Source organism: Cherax quadricarinatus, chromosome 3 (genome assembly GCF_038502225.1).
Source record: "Cherax quadricarinatus isolate ZL_2023a chromosome 3, ASM3850222v1, whole genome shotgun sequence".
NCBI lineage: Eukaryota > Metazoa > Arthropoda > Malacostraca > Decapoda > Parastacidae > Cherax > Cherax quadricarinatus.
This window is the reverse complement of record NC_091294.1, coordinates 18,753,363-18,772,000: the sequence shown is the minus strand read 5'-3', so window position 1 is coordinate 18,772,000 and position 18,638 is coordinate 18,753,363. Positions and strand designations below refer to the sequence as shown.

General features: G+C 44.8%; 1 protein-coding gene across 2 annotated transcripts in view; it reads left to right on the top strand.

Annotated features, from left to right (window-relative positions):
- The first annotated feature begins 1,804 nt into the window (after positions 1 to 1,804).
- LOC128706579 (protein FAM43A) overlaps positions 1,805 to 18,638 on the top strand; it is a 463,132-nt gene continuing 446,298 nt past the window's right edge. For both annotated transcript variants that reach the window (XM_070090540.1, XM_070090548.1), the window contains exon 1: positions 1,805 to 1,929. The gene's annotated coding sequence lies outside the window, so the exon portion shown is untranslated. The remainder of the gene's footprint in view (positions 1,930 to 18,638) is intronic.

The window sequence follows — 18,638 nt, the reverse complement described above, 5'->3', positions numbered from 1 at the left end:
GCAGGTGGTGACTGTGGTTGTTACACCAGGTGGTGACTGTGGTTGTTATACCAGGTGGTGACTGTGGTTGTTACACCAGGTGGTGATTGTGGTTGTTACACCAGGCGGTGACTGTGGTTGTTACACCAGGTGGTGTCTGTGGTTGTTACACCAGGTGGTGACTGTGCTTGTTACACCAGGTGGTATCTGTGGTTGTTACACCAGGTGGTGACTGTGGTTGTTACACCAGGTGGTGACTGTGGTTGTTACACCAGGTGGTGACTGTGGTTGTTACACCAGGTGGTGACTGTGCTTGTTACACCAGGTGGTGACTGTGCTTGTTACACCAGGTGGTGACTGTGCTTGTTACACCAGGTGGTGACTGTGCTTGTTACACCAGGTGGTGACTGTGCTTGTTACACCAGGTGGTGACTCTGGTTGTTACGCCAGGTGGTGACTGTGGTTGTTACGCCAGGTAGTGACTCTGGTTGTTACACCAGGTGGTGACTGTGCTTGTTACACCAGGTGGTGATTGTGGTTGTTACTCCAGGTGGTGACTGTGGTTGTTACACCAGGTAGTGAGTGACTGTGGTTGTTACAGCAGGTAGTGAATAACTGTGGTTGTTACATCACGTAGTGAGTGACTGGTTACACTGCGAAGTGAGTTACTGTAGCTGTTACACCAGGTAATGACTGTAGCTGTTACACCAGGTAGTGAGGAGCAGCAGTATATGGTATAACTCAGCCTCTGAGGAGCAGCAGTATATGGTATAACTCAGCCTCTGAGGAGCAGCAGTATATGGTATAACTCAGCCTCTGAGGAGCAGCAGTATATGGTATAACTCAGCCTCTGAGGAGCAGCAGTATATGGTATAACTCAGCCTCTGAGGAGCAGCAGTATATGGTATAACTCAGCCTCTGAGGAGCAGCAGTATATGGTATAACTCAGTCTCTGAGGAGCAGTTAGTGAAATACCTTCAAATGAAACATCTTGATAAGATTGGTCACGTCTGTTGGTCTTCAAGGAAGGTGGGTAAAGTAGGCCAGGAGCTCTTCATCCAGGGCATTGAAACTGCCATTAATTTCCATGTATCAATTCTGTTTGTCATTCCCTAACTCACTACGAGTTACCTGACTACAGTACCTGCTCCCTGACTCATTACGAGTTACCTGACTACAGTACCTGCTCCCTGACTCACTACGAGTTACCTGACTACAGTACCTGCTCCCTGACTCACTACGAGTTACCTGACTACAGTACCTGCTCCCTGACTCATTACGAGTTACCTGACTACAGTACCTGCTCCCTGACTCATTACGAGTTACCTGACTACAGTACCTCCTCCCTGACTCATTACGAGTCACCTGACTACAGTACCTGCTCCCTGACTCATTACGAGTCACCTGACTACAGTACCTGCTCCCTGACTCATTACGAGTTACCTGACTACAGTACCTGCTCCTTGACTCATTACGAGTCACCTGACTACAGTACCTGCTCCCTAACTCACACGGCTCTACATCCCTGTCATACACTCACTCAGAAACGCTCATACACTCATACAACAAGATTTTATTTTGATCAAGTTACTGTATAAATAACATCATTGATTTTATTGTAGTGTGTGAATGACTCCGTTAATTGTTTTTTGTTTTTGCAGGTGAGAAGCAAGGAAGGTGGTGCTGGCAGCCCCTGGACACCACCACTACCAGCAGGTGGTGCTGGCAGCCCCTGGACACCACCACTACCAGCAGGTGGTGCTGGCAGCCCCTGGACACCACCACTACCAGCAGGTGGTGCTGGCAGCCCCTGGACACCACCACTACCAGCAGGTGGTGCTGGCAGCCCCTGGACACCACCACTACCAGCAGGTGGTGCTGGCAGCCCCTGGACACCACCACTACCAGCAGGTGGTGCTGGCAGCCCCTGGACACCACCACTACCAGCAGGTATACCAGGGAGGAGAGAACATGGAGATGTACTCTCACTCATGTACTCTCATAACATGGAGATGCACTCTCACTCATGTACTCTCATAACATGGAGATGCACTCCCACTGTGTTAGCACACAGGTGGTAGCTCACACCAGCTGCAAGTGTTAGTACACAGCTGGTAGCTCACACCAGCTGCAGGTGTTAGCACACAGCTGGTATCTCACACCAGCTGCAGGTATTAGCACACAGGTGGTAGCTCACAGTGTTGAGAGGGCTCGTGGATATATACTGTTTGGAGTTAACACACTTGTTGGTTGGTAACACTTAAATTAGCAGAGTGTGAGAAGGGAAATCCCAGCCTGCCGTGCTGCCTGTTCTTAGGCCTAAGCGGGGAGTGAGAGAGAGGCATCGAGTCTCATGCTCACATGCGGCATCACATGACGTCACACATGCTAGTCACTGAGCCTACCAAGGGGTCAACTATGTAAAATATATGGATGGTATTATGATACTCAGATAACATATACATATACAGGGGATCAGCAACTATGCTGACAGCTCGGTCGTGTTACATATGTTGTCTCGACATACCATACTATGCTATAGGCTGAACAGGCAGGTGGCTCTGGGATGTTCTGTACAATAGCAAAGGCATATGTAACTTAGAACTAATGGATGGTATCATAATGGGTGGTATCATAATGGGTGGTATCATAATGGGTGGTATCATAATGGGTGGTATCATTATACATTACGAATTATAAGAACAAATCATAGTATAATATAAGATGGAATTGATCGATCGATCTGTATTCATGCACTCTACGGATTCTGAGGAAGAATATATGTAATTACAAAGGTGAAAGTAATTAACAGCAAAGACAGACCAGGCACGGTCAGGTCATACTGGTACATCTCAGAATTCGAAGGGAACGTGGAAACAGAACAAAACAAAAAAATCTGAAAACTGATCAGCTAATAACAAACACACAGTTGACAACTTCATTCATCTTGGACATATAATTATACAGGCTATGTACATTTAAACCCAACTCTGCGAGGGTAAGATTTACATATGCAGAATGGTCATCGTCTTTGGGAGGACTGAATTCTTTTGCAATGGCTGAGACATGCCTTGACTGAGGGAGATCTGAACAAGTATCTACAAAAGATACTTGGGGGTTTCTCATTACTTGTCATGTATGCAAAGAATAACAACATTCAGGTTGATCATCTGAGTGTTAGAGGTAGAAGGTACAGAGTCAGGAGGATTTTCAGAGTCTCTCAGATTAGTCTGGGCAGCAATATCATCCTCATCATCACATACTAACTTCATATGATGATCTAAATGCGATTCTTTATACTGACCAGCACTAATTACTCTAACTTTATACTTATTGCCATTGATATGTTCAACTACTCGATAAAGACCAACAAACTTTTGATCGAGCTTAGGCATTTCGGATGTTTTGTTGAAATTAGTCAGCATTACTCTTGAACCCTTGTAAATTCTGCTGTTGACTTACGAAGTGTCTCACGGATTCTTCTAAAAACACCTTGAGCTAAATGGTACGAGTTGCTATGAAATCATCAAGGTTGTAATTGAGTTTCGGTGCAGAATGTAACTCATAATGCAAACGCTTGTCTACACCATACAATGCATAATGTGGAGTGTCACCTATTGAAGCATTGTAAGCAGAATTTATGGCACATTGAACATCAGGTATAACTTCATCCCAAGTTTCGCTGTTGGGATTGATAGTGGCTCTCAAACATCTTTTTACATTCCACGGATTACTGTCAACGAGGATAGTATCACCATCTGGAACACAAGGAACAACAACACTCAAATGAGTACACTAGCCACAGAAACGTCTTTCTGAAACGGCTTGTGACATCAGCCAGAGATGGCATAACTCATTACAAGTAACGTTCTTCACAGAGCGTCCCCTGTAAGGAACGATTACTTGAATAAGTCGTCATCGCAGGGACAGTAGTCACAGCACCCAGGGTTGTCTGAGGTTTCTCTGAAACTCAAGGTAACTGTACACTATCCTGCATGCACGATATTGTGGCTGGATGCCAGACAGGAGTGACAGTATTACTAGTGCCTGGCCGCTCGGCTACGTTAATAAGTAATTCACGGATCTATAGGAACTTAATCTGAACTTCACATTCTGCAGCGCTTTAACAAATCTCAGATACAAGCTGTGAGAACAAACACATTGCTCAGGGGCTAGGTATTGTCTTTCAGTCAGTAAGGGAATATTGCTACTGTGGACTGATTCATATTGACTTGGACATGATACACTAAGTGAGCAAGCAAAAGTGACTGAGACATCTTCTCAAGGAACTTACTCAAGGACATAAAAGCAAGAATAATAAAGAGAATATATGACACAATAAGCTTAAATGGGAAGAAAATACTTAACATTCTGCATAAGTAAAGAAAAAATAACAAGTCACACTGTAGAGCAAGGAACCCTCACATAAAACTCTCAACTGGATAAGCAGCACTTTGATGATCAAGAGAAACTGTACTTTACTCAAACCAAATTTACTCAAATTTACTTTAATTAGAATTAATGGCACAGTGAGTTGTCTTTACTCTCAAGTCAATAAAGAAATTCAAAAATAAATGATAAATCAATAAAAAAATGATAAAATGGAATCAATAAATCTTGTGCAAAATTCAAATAGACTGGGAAAGTAATACTCTAAAAAAAATTAAATTAAATTGACATACAAAGAATAAAATATTCTGCACAGAAAACAAGAAATGTAAAACTGAAATCACAGAATATTGCACTGAAATAAACTGTACCAATATTGCAATGAATAATTACTAATCAAAAATTACTGCACAACACAACACTACATAAAATTTTTCTGAAAGAAAGAGTCATTGCAGAATGAGTCAATATTGCAGTAAAAAAAAATTATACACAAGAAAATGCAGTTTACAAAAAAATAAAAAAAATGATCAAGGAATGAACTGATGGAACACTTTAAATCTTAATTACAACTTAAGCAACACTTACTGAACAAGCAAAAGAATGATTTACTTTAAAAAAAAGAAGTTAAAAATTGCACTAAGAGTGAATTTGTTCAATGAAATACGAAGAATAACAGAAGGTCAAAAACACAAAACAGGGAAAGTTTAACACTTACAACAAGCCAGCAACAACACATCAATATATGCACAATACTGTGATAATTTTCTTGCAATAAGGTCTTGTGTGTTGACAAAAATTGGAAAATAATTCTCTTGTTTCAAACAAAATAATGGAACTATTGTCTGTGGAGATAATACAAATTAGACACCGACTAAATAAAAATAATTAACACAAAAGAATGTTCAACACAGTAAAATGGAAAATGAATTAATAAAAAAATCAGCAAGAACACACAAATGCTGGGAGAAAAAAAATAACTGAGACAACACTGAGTTGTGATGCAGAATATAAGATAACAGTTACTGAATTACTTTACTTCATAACTTACTGTGCAAGGAACACAGTACTGTGAACACACGATAATTGTGAAGTGTAAACACAAGTTTATACTGCTTATATAGTGCACATAATAGGGAAAAACGGGAAACTAATTACTGCAAGAATATAAGAAAAGGAACACAACACAACACAAAAATAAAGCACGAAAATTTAAACACTGAAGAGGGAGAAAAATATATTGCAAACAGGATGTAATAAGCACAGAGTCTGATCAAAAATCACTGAATGTCACTAAGAAATTACTGAAAGAAATGTCACTAAGAAATCACTGAAAGAATTGTCACTAAGAAATCACTGAGAGAAATGTCACTAAGAAATCACTGAAAGAATTGTCACGTGCTAAACGTAATTTCTTCTCTCCCAAACTCTCTACTCCTGTTAACTCACCTGTCCTCTGCCTTCCCTACATTTCTGGTCTTTCTAATCTCAACAACTCTCTCCGTTCCTTAGACATTAAACTTACTTTCCGCCAGATAACATTCTTCGCACTAATCTCGTTCGTACCTCTCCTCCCTCCTGGTGCCTACTCTGTTTCTTGTTCCTCCTGTCCTCTTCAGTACTTTGGAGAAACTGGCCGATCTCTTTCTGACAGACTCAGGGAGCACAAAAGTAGGCTTGGTGGCCTGGTGGCTAAAGCTCCCGCTTCACACACGGAGGGCCCGGGTTCGATTCCCGGCACGGGAATCGAACACGTTTCCTTACACCTGTTGTCCTGTTCATCTAGCAGCAAATAGCTACCTGGTTGTTAGTCGACTGGTGTGGGTCGCATCCTGGGGGACAAGATTAAGGACCCCAATGGAAATAAGTTAGACAGTCCTCGATGACGCACTGACTTTCTTGGGTTGTCCTGGGTGGCTAACCCTCCGGGGTTAAAAACCGAACGAAATCTTATCTTATCTTGCCGACACCAACAATGTTCTTTTCATGATGTCAGAGATCACAGTCATCCTATTGACTGGTCTTCTGCTAAAACAGTCTACCCTACTTCTAACTTTCACAGTCGCCGTCTGGTTGAATCCTCCCTAATACACAACTTGTATGAATCTTAGTCGTGGCGTTGTCTCTGTAGATGCCTTCCTTTCCCATTACATTGTAAAATGCTCCAAACTTCAGAACACCCGTGACCTAACCTAATTTTTTTTACCCTTCTCCCTCTTCCCCTTTCCTCTTTTTCCTTTGCGTTTTCTTGCTTCTGCCTTCGGTATTTGTTTTCTTATTTTATTTCCCCCTTCCCTTTTGTGTTCCTGCTCCTACCCTCTGTGGGCCCCTAGCTCCCTTGCAGTGTTCCACTACTACTACTACCACCTTCATTACTGCCTCTCTTGCTCCCGTCATTGTCTGCTGGCTTGTATATACTCCCTCCTTCTCTCCTTTATGTTAGTGTCACTTTGTCAATGGTCCAAGTCGGACCGATACGTCGTCGTAAGCTCTTCTCTTCTATGTGCGGGTTATTTGTGTATCGTTCCAGTCACGGTATTGTGCCTTTTTGTTATTTATGTACGTCATGACTGACAGTGCTGCTGCTCCTTCTCTCAGTATCCAGGGAGATGTGCTGTGATGCACGTCATGGCTGACAGTGCTGCTGCTCCTTCTCTCAGTATCCAGGGAGATGTATTGTGATGCACGTCATGACTGACAGTGCTGCTGCTCATTCTCTCAGTATCCAGGGAGATGTATTGTGATGCACGTCATGACTGACAGTGCTGCTGCTCCTTCTCTCAGTATCCAGGGAGATGTATTGTGATGCACGTCATGACTGACAGTGTTGCTGCTCATTCTCTCAGTATCCAGGGAGATGTATTGTGATGCACGTCATGGCTGACAGTGCTGCTGCTCATTCTCTCAGTATCCAGGGAGATGTATTGTGATGCACGTCATGACTGACAGTGCTGCAGCTCATTCTCTCAGTATCCAGGGAGATGTATTGTGATGCACGTCATGGCTGACAGTGCTGCAGCTCCTTCTCTCAGTATCCAGGGAGATGTATTGTGATGTACGTCATGGCTGACAGTGCTGCTGCTCCTTCTCTCAGTATCCAGGGAGATGTATTGTGATGTACGTCATGGCTGACAATGCTGCAGCTCATTCTCTCAGTATCCAGGGAGATGTATTGTGATGTACGTCATGGCTGACAGTGCTGCTGCTCCTTCTCTCAGTATCCAGGGAGATGTATTGTGATGTACGTCATGGCTGACAGTGCTGCAGCTCATTCTCTCAGTATCCAGGGAGATGTATTGTGATGTACGTCATGGCTGACAGTGCTGCTGCTCCTTCTCTCAGTATCCAGGGAGATGTGCTGTGATGCACGTCATGGCTGACAGTGCTGCTGCTCCTTCTCTCAGTATCCAGGGAGATGTGCTGTGATGCACGTCATGACTGACAGTGTTGCTGCTCCTTCTCTCAGTATCCAGGGAGATGTGCTGTGATGCACGTCATGGCTGACAGTGCTGCTGCTCCTTCTCTCAGTATCCAGGGAGATGTATTGTGATGTACGTCATGGCTGACAGTGCTGCTGCTCCTTCTCTCAGTATCCAGGGAGATGTGCTGTGATGCACGTCATGGCTGACAGTGCTGCTGCTCCTTCTCTCAGTATCCAGGGAGATGTGCTGTGATGCACGTCATGACTGACAGTGTTGCTGCTCCTTCTCTCAGTATCCAGGGAGATGTGCTGTGATGCACGTCATGGCTGACAGTGCTGCTGCTCCTTCTCTCAGTATCCAGGGAGATGTGCTGTGATGCACGTCATGACTGACAGTGCTGCTGCTCCTTCTCTCAGTATCCAGGGAGATGTATTGTGATGTACGTCATGGCTGACAGTGCTGTTGCTCATTCTCTCAGTATCCAGGGAGATGTATTGTGATGTACGTCATGGCTGACAGTGCTGCTGCTCCTTCTCTCAGTATCCAGGGAGATGTATTGTGATGTACGTCATGGCTGACAGTGCTGTTGCTCATTCTCTCAGTATCCAGGGAGATGTATTGTGATGTACGTCATGGCTGACAGTGCTGCTGCTCCTTCTCTCAGTATCCAGGGAGATGTGCTGTGATGCACGTCATGACTGACAGTGCTGCTGCTCCTTCTCTCAGTATCCAGGGAGATGTGCTGTGATGTACGTCATGACTGACAGTGCTGCTGCTCCCTCTCTCAGTATCCAGGGAGATGTATTGTGATGTACGTCATGACTGACAGTGCTGCTGCTCCTTCTCTCAGTATCCAGGGAGATGTGCTGTGATGCACGTCATGACTGACAGTGCTGCTGCTCCTTCTCTCAGTATCCAGGGAGATGTATTGTGATGTACGTCATGACTGACAGTGCTGCTGCTCCTTCTCTCAGTATCCAGGGAGATGTGCTGTGATGCACGTCATGACTGACAGTACTGCTGCTCCTTCTCTCAGTATCCAGGGAGATGTGCTGTGATGTACGTCATGACTGACAGTGCTGCTGCTCCCTCTCTCAGTATCCAGGGAGATGTATTGTGATGTACGTCATGACTGACAGTGCTGCTGCTCCTTCTCTCAGTATCCAGGGAGATGTGCTGTGATGCACGTCATGACTGACAGTGCTGCTTCTCCTTCTCTCAGTATCCAGGGAGATGTATTGTGATGTACGTCATGACTGACAGTGCTGCTGCTCCTTCTCTCAGTATCCAGGGAGATGTGCTGTGATGCACGTCATGACTGACAGTGCTGCTGCTCCTTCTCTCAGTATCCAGGGAGATGTGCTGTGATGTACGTCATGACTGACAGTGCTGCTGCTCCCTCTCTCAGTATCCAGGGAGATGTATTGTGATGTACGTCATGACTGACAGTGCTGCTGCTCCCTCTCTCAGTATCCAGGGAGATGTGCTGTCAGGTCACACTGTTCATGTTATCTCTGTCTTCTTCACTTTCTCCTTCATTATCCACAGTTTTTAGTATGCATAATGAAGGTCTCATTGAGTTACTGATTTGTCGTCCCTTGTGCTTGATCATAGCTGTTCTTGAAGCTGTGTATTGTGTTTGTATTATTACGTCTGCGGTTGTATTATTACTGTTGTTGGTTGTATTATTACTGTTGTTGGTTGTATTATTACTGTTGTTGGTTGTATTATTACTGTTGTTGGTTGTATTATTTCTGTTGTTGTATTATTTCTGTTGATGGTTGTATTATCTCTGTTGATGGTCGTGTTATTCCTGTTGTTGTTTGTAGTATTACTGCTGCTGGTTGTATTATTACTGTTGTTGGTTGTATTACTTCTATTGCTGGTTGTATTATTACTGTTGCTAGTTGTATTACTGTTGTGGGTTGCATTATTACTGTTGTTTGTTGTATTATTACTGTTGTTGGTTGCATTATTACGTCTGATGTTTGTAAGACGTTTGATGATTGTGTGGTTACGTCTGTCATTACGTCTAAAGAGAGGCTGGCTTACGTCGCCTCGAGCGCCTTCTGCCTCTTAAGTCTTGCAGTAGCTGGACGTAGTTGTTTAAGGTGTTGCAGTGACGCAGTTGTGTCAGATTACTGCAACGACCCAATTGCATTATCTTGTTGTAGTGACGCAGTTGCGTCAACTTGCCTACAAATCAGCGTCAATGATCACTAATTTGTTTTTTGTTTTTCACTGCAAAATATCACCGTCACATTACCTTTTGATAATTCTCAGTGCTATCACTGCTATCGTTCTCACTGCATGTGTCACTCATCAGCGACATATGCTGTTACTGCATATGTCGCTATCACTCTCACTGCATGTGTCACTGCCGTCACTCACTGCATGTGTCATTGCCGTTACTGCGTGTGTCACTGCCGCTACTGCATGTGTCATTGTCATCACTCTCACTGCATGTGTCACTGTGATCTCTCTCACTGCATATATCACTGCTGTCACTGCATGTGCCACTGTCATCACTATCACTTTCACTGCATGTATCACCACTGTCATCACTTTCATGGCATGTATCACCACTGTTATCACTTTCATGCATGTGTCATCACTCACTGCATGTATCACTGCCATCACTCCAGCATGTGCCACTGTCATCACTCTGCATGTGTCACTGCCATCACTTCATGTATCACTGCCATCACTCTGTGTCATTGCCGTCACTCACTTCATGTGTCACTGCCGTCACTCACTGTATGTGTAACTGCCGTCACTGCATGCATCACTACCACCACTCACTGCATGTATTACGAACACAGGTAAAGAATGGCCTGTGAGACCTGGTCGTAATAGAAATGGAACAAACACAACTCAGCAGGAGACAATAATGTATATTAACTTCACCAGATGATATATACAGGTATGTACATTATGTACATTATGTACATTATGTACATTATGTACATTATGTACATTATGTACATTATGTACAGATACAATAGTAAGTGTACACCATGGTGACTGATAGCAGAGCAGAAGCCAGAGAGTGTGCACCGAGTTGAACAAGCAGGTAGGTAAGTCTGTCAATGTTTACCTCATGTGAACCACGTTACTTCAGCTTTGGCAAGCTTGCCTGTGATTGGTCAATGAACCAAGGCACTGATTTAACAACGGGTACCCTATTGATCGTTAAGCCCTTAGCACCCGGTTCACTGGTTGGGAGGTAGCCTATATGGGAGTGTGACATAAGCTAAATAAATTATAACGTACTCGTTGTATGCCACAGCCTGTATCACTGCCATCACTCACTGCATGTATCACTGCCATCACTCACTGCATGTATCACTGCCATCACTCACTGCCTGTATCACTGCCATCACTCACTGCCTGTATCACTGCCATCATTCACTACATGTATCACTGCCATCACTCACTGCATGTATCACTGCCATCACTTACTGCCTGTATCACTGCCATCACTCACTACATGTATCACTGCCATCACTCACTACATGTATCACTGCCATCACTCACTGTACGTATCACTGCCATCACTCACTACATGTATCACTGCCATCACTCACTGCCTGTATCACTGCCATCACTCACTACATGTATCACTGCCATCACTCACTACATGTATCACTGCCATCACTCACTGCCTGTATCACTGCCATCACTCACTACATGTATCACTGCCATCACTCACTGCCTGTATCACTGCCATCACTCACTACATGTATCACTGCCATCACTCACTGCATGTATCACTGCCATCACTCACTACATGTATCACTGCCATCACTCACTACATGTATCACTGCCATCACTCACTGCCTGTATCACTGCCATCACTCACTGCCTGTATCACTGCCATCACTCACTACATGTATCACTGCCATCACTCACTACATGTATCACTGCCATCACTCACTGCATGTATCACTGCCATCACTCACTACATGTATCACTGCCATCACTCACTGCATGTATCACTGCCATCACTCACTACATGTATCACTGCCATCACTCACTACATGTATCACTGCCATCACTCACTGCATGTATCACTGCCATCACTCACTACATGTATCACTGCCATCACTCACTGCATGTATCACTGCCATCACTCACTGCCTGTATCACTGCCATCACTCACTACATGTATCACTGCCATCACTCACTGCATGTATCACTGCCATCACTCACTGCATGTATCACTGCCATCACTCACTACATGTATCACTGCCATCACTCACTGTACGTATCACTGCCATCACTCACTACATGTATCACTGCCATCACTCACTGCCTGTATCACTGCCATCACTCACTACATGTATCACTGCCATCACTCACTACATGTATCACTGCCATCACTCACTACATGTATCACTGCCATCACTCACTGCATGTAACACTGCCATCACTCACTGCCTGTATCACTGCCATCACTCACTGCCTGTATCACTGCCATCACTCACTACATGTATCACTGCCATCACTCACTACATGTATCACTGCCATCACTCACTGCATGTATCACTGCCATCACTCACTACATGTATCACTGCCATCACTCACTGCATGTATCACTGCCATCACTCACTACATGTATCACTGCCATCACTCACTACATGTATCACTGCCATCACTCACTGCATGTATCACTGCCATCACTCACTACATGTATCACTGCCATCACTCACTGCATGTATCACTGCCATCACTCACTGCCTGTATCACTGCCATCACTCACTACATGTATCACTGCCATCACTCACTGCATGTATCACTGCCATCACTCACTGCATGTATCACTGCCATCACTCACTACATGTATCACTGCCATCACTCACTGCATGTATCACTGCCATCACTCACTGCCTGTATCACTGCCATCACTCACTACATGTATCACTGCCATCACTCACTGCATGTATCACTGCCATCACTCACTGCCTGTATCACTGCCATCACTCACTACATGTATCACTGCCATCACTCACTGCCTGTATCACTGCCATCACTCACTACATGTATCACTGCCATCACTCACTGCCTGTATCACTGCCATCACTCACTGCATGTATCACTGCCATCACTCACTACATGTATCACTGCCATCACTCACTGCATGTATCACTGCCATCACTCACTGCCTGTATCACTGCCATCACTCACTGCATGTATCACTGCCATCACTCACTGCCTGTATCACTGCCATCACTCTCTGCCTGTATCACTGCCATCACTCACTGCATGTATCACTGCCATCACTCACTACATGTATCACTGCCATCACTCACTGCATGTATCACTGCCATCACTCACTGCCTGTATCACTGCCATCACTCACTGCATGTATCACTGCCATCACTCACTACATGTATCACTGCCATCACTCACTACATGTATCACTGCCATCACTCACTGCATGTATCACTGCCATCACTCACTACATGTATCACTGCCATCACTCACTACATGTATCACTGCCATCACTCACTACATGTATCACTGCCATCACTCACTACATGTATCACTGCCATCACTCACTACATGTATCACTGCCATCACTCACTGCCTGTATCACTGCCATCACTCACTACATGTATCACTGCCATCACTCACTGCCTGTATCACTGCCATCACTCACTACATGTATCACTGCCATCACTCACTGCCTGTATCACTGCCATCACTCACTGCATGTATCACTGCCATCACTCACTACATGTATCACTGCCATCACTCACTACATGTATCACTGCCATCACTCACTGCATGTATCACTGCCATCACTCACTGCATGTATCACTGCCATCACTCACTACATGTATCACTGCCATCACTCACTGCATGTATCACTGCCATCACTCACTGCCTGTATCACTGCCATCACTCACTACATGTATCACTGCCATCACTCACTGCATGTATCACTGCCATCACTCACTACATGTATCACTGCCATCACTCACTACATGTATCACTGCCATCACTCACTGCATGTATCACTGCCATCACTCACTACATGTATCACTGCCATCACTCACTACATGTATCACTGCCATCACTCACTGCATGTATCACTGCCATCACTCACTACATGTATCACTGCCATCACTCACTACATGTATCACTGCCATCACTCACTGCATGTATCACTGCCATCACTCACTACATATATCACTGCCATCACTCACTGCATGTATCACTGCCATCACTCACTGCCTGTATCACTGCCATCACTCACTGCCTGTATCACTGCCATCACTCACTGCCTGTATCACTGCCATCACTCACTGCCTGTATCACTGCCATCACTCACTACATATATCACTGCCATCACTCACTACATGTATCACTGCCATCACTCACTACATGTATCACTGCCATCACTCACTACATATATCACTGCCATCACTCACTACATGTATCACTGCCATCACTCACTACATATATCACTGCCATCACTCACTACATATATCACTGCCATCACTCACTACATGTATCACTGCCATCACTCACTACATATATCACTGCCATCACTCACTACATGTATCACTGCCATCACTCACTACATATATCACTGCCATCACTCACTGCCTGTATCACTGCCATCACTCACTACATATATCACTGCCATCACTCACTACATGTATCACTGCCATCACTCACTACATGTATCACTGCCATCACTCACTACATGTATCACTGCCATCACTCACTACATGTATCACTGCCATCACTCACTACATGTATCACTGCCATCACTCACTACATGTATCACTGCCATCACTCACTGCATGTATCACTGCCATCACTCACTACATGTATCACTGCCATCACTCACTGCATGTATCACTGCCATCACTCACTACATGTATCACTGCCATCACTCACTACATGTATCACTGCCATCACTCACTGCATGTATCACTGCCATCACTCACTACATGTATCACTGCCATCACTCACTGCATGTATCACTGCCATCACTCACTGCCTGTATCACTGCCATCACTCACTGCATGTATCACTGCCATCACTCACTACATGTATCACTGCCATCACTCACTGCATGTATCACTGCCATCACTCACTGCCTGTATCACTGCCATCACTCACTGCCTGTATCACTGCCATCACTCACTACATGTATCACTGCCATCACTCACTGCATGTATCACTGCCATCACTCACTACATGTATCACTGCCATCACTCACTGCATGTATCACTGCCATCACTCACTGCCTGTATCACTGCCATCACTCACTGCATGTATCACTGCCATCACTCACTGGAGTTTACCTGGAGTTTACCTGGAGAGAGTTCCGGGGGTCAACGCCCCCGCGGCCCGGTCTGTGACCAGGCCTCCTGGTGGATCAGAGCCTGATCAACCAGGCTGTTGCTGCTGGCTGCACGCAAACCAACGTACGAGCCACAGCCCGGCTGGTCAGGAACCGACTTTAGGTGCTTGTCCAGTGCCAGCTTGAAGACTGCCAGGGGTCTGTTGGTAATCCCCCTTATGTATGCTGGGAGGCAGTTGAACAGTCTCGGGCCCCTGACACTTATTGTATGGTCTCTTAACGTGCTAGTGGCATCCCTGCTTTTCATTGGGGGGATGTTGCATCGTCTGCCAAGTCTTTTGCTTTCGTAGTGAGTGATTTTCGTGTGCAAGTTCGGTACTAGTCTCTCTAGGATTTTCCAGGTGTATATAATCATGTATCTCTCCCGCCTGCGTTCCAGGGAATACAGGTTCAGGAACCTCAAGCGCTCCCAGTAATTGAGGTGTTTTATCTCCGTTATGCGCGCCGTGAAGGTTCTCTGTACATTTTCTAGGTCAGCAATTTCACCTGCCTTGAAAGGTGCTGTTAGTGTGCAGCAATATTCCAGCCTAGATAGAACAAGTGACCTGAAGAGTGTCATCATGGGCTTGGCCTCCCTAGTTTTGAAGGTTCTCATTATCCATCCTGTCATTTTTCTAGCAGATGCGATTGATACAATGTTATGGTCCTTGAAGGTGAGATCCTCCGACATGATCACTCCCAGGTCTTTGACGTTGGTGTTTCGCTCTATTTTGTGGCCAGAATTTGTTTTGTACTCTGATGAAGATTTAATTTCCTCGTGTTTACCATATCTGAGTAATTGAAATTTCTCATCGTTGAACTTCATATTGTTTTCTGCAGCCCACTGAAAGATTCGGTTGATGTCCGCCTGGAGCCTTGCAGTGTCTGCAATGGAAGACACTGTCATGCAGATTCGGGTGTCATCTGCAAAGGAAGACACGGTGCTGTGGCTGACATCCTTGTCTATGTCGGATATGAGGATGAGGAACAAGATGGGAGCGAGTACTGTGCCTTGTGGAACAGAGCTTTTCACCGTAGCTGCCTCGGACTTTACTCAGTTGACGACTACTCTCTGTGTTCTGTTAGTGAGGAAATTATAGATCCATCGACCGACTTTTCCTGTTATCCCTTTAGCACGCATTTTGTGCGCTATTACGCCATGGTCACACTTGTCGAAGGCTTTTGCAAAGTCTGTATATATTACATCTGCATTCTTTTTATCTTCTAGTGCATTTAGGACCTTGTCGTAGTGATCCAATAGTTGAGACAGACAGGAGCGACCTGTTCTAAACCCATGTTGCCCTGGATTGTGTAACTGATGGGTTTCTAGATGGGTGGTGATCTTGCTTCTTAGGACCCTTTCAAAGATTTTTATGATATGGGATGTTAGTGCTATCGGTCTGTAGTTCTTTGCTGTTGCTTTACTGCCCCCTTTGTGGAGTGGGGCTATGTCTGTTGTTTTTAGTAACTGTGGGACGACCCCCGTGTCCATGCTCCCTCTCCATAGGATGGAAAAGGCTCGTGATAGGGGCTTCTTGCAGTTCTTGATGAACACAGAGTTCCATGAGTCTGGCCCTCACTGCATGTATCACTGCCATCACTCACTGCATGTATCACTGCCATCACTCACTGCATGTATCACTGCCATCACTCACTACATGTATCACTGCCATCATTCACTACATGTATCACTGCCATCACTCACTGCATGTATCACTGCCATCACTCACTGCATGTATCACTGCCATCACTCACTGCATGTATCACTGCCATCACTCACTACATGTATCACTGCCATCACTCACTACATGTATCACTGCCATCACTCACTGCATGTATCACTGCCATCACTCACTGCATGTATCACTGCCATCACTCACTGCATGTATCACTGCCATCACTCACTGCATGTATCACTGCCATCACTCACTACATGTATCACTGCCATCACTCACTGCATGTATCACTGCCATCACTCACTGCATGTATCACTGCCATCACTCACTGCATGTATCACTGCCATCACTCACTACATGTATCACTGCCATCACTGCATGTATCACTGCCATCACTACATGTATCACTGCCATCACTACATGTATCACTGCCATCACTACATGTATCACTGCCATCACTACATGTATCACTGCCATCACTGCATGTATCACTGCCATCACTGCATGTATCACTGCCATCACTACATGTATCACTGCCATCACTACATGTATCACTGCCATCACTACATGTATCACTGCCATCACTGCATGTATCACTGCCATCACTACATGTATCACTGCCATCACTACATGTATCACTGCCATCACTACATGTATCACTGCCATCACTACATGTATCACTGCCATCACTACATGTATCACTGCCATCACTACATGTATCACTGCCATCACTGCATGTATCACTGCCATCACTACATGTATCACTGCCATCACTACATGTATCACTGCCATCACTACATGTATCACTGCCATCACTGCATGTATCACTGCCATCACTGCATGTATCACTGCCATCACTGCATGTATCACTGCCATCACTACATGTATCACTGCCATCACTACATGTATCACTGCCATCACTACATGTATCACTGCCATCACTGCATGTATCACTGCCATCACTACATGTATCACTGCCATCACTGCATGTATCACTGCCATCACTACATGTATCACTGCCATCACTACATGTATCACTGCCATCACTACATGTATCACTGCCATCACTACATGTATCACTGCCATCACTACATGTATCACTGCCATCACTACATGTATCACTGCCATCACTACATGTATCACTGCCATCACTACATGTATCACTGCCATCACTACATGTATCACTGCCATCACTGCATGTATCACTGCCATCACTACATGTATCACTGCCATCACTACATGTATCACTGCCATCACTACATGTATCACTGCCATCACTACATGTATCACTGCCATCACTACATGTATCACTGCCATCACTGCATGTATCACTGCCATCACTACATGTATCACTGCCATCACTACATGTATCACTGCCATCACTGCATGTATCACTGCCATCACTACATGTATCACTGCCATCACTACATGTATCACTGCCATCACTGCATGTATCACTGCCATCACTACATGTATCACTGCCATCACTACATGTATCACTGCCATCACTACATGTATCACTGCCATCACTACATGTATCACTGCCATCACTGCATGTATCACTGCCATCACTACATGTATCACTGCCATCACTACATGTATCACTGCCATCACTACATGTATCACTGCCATCACTGCATGTATCACTGCCATCACTGCATGTATCACTGCCATCACTGCATGTATCACTGCCATCACTACATGTATCACTGCCATCACTACATGTATCACTGCCATCACTACATGTATCACTGCCATCACTGCATGTATCACTGCCATCACTACATGTATCACTGCCATCACTGCATGTAT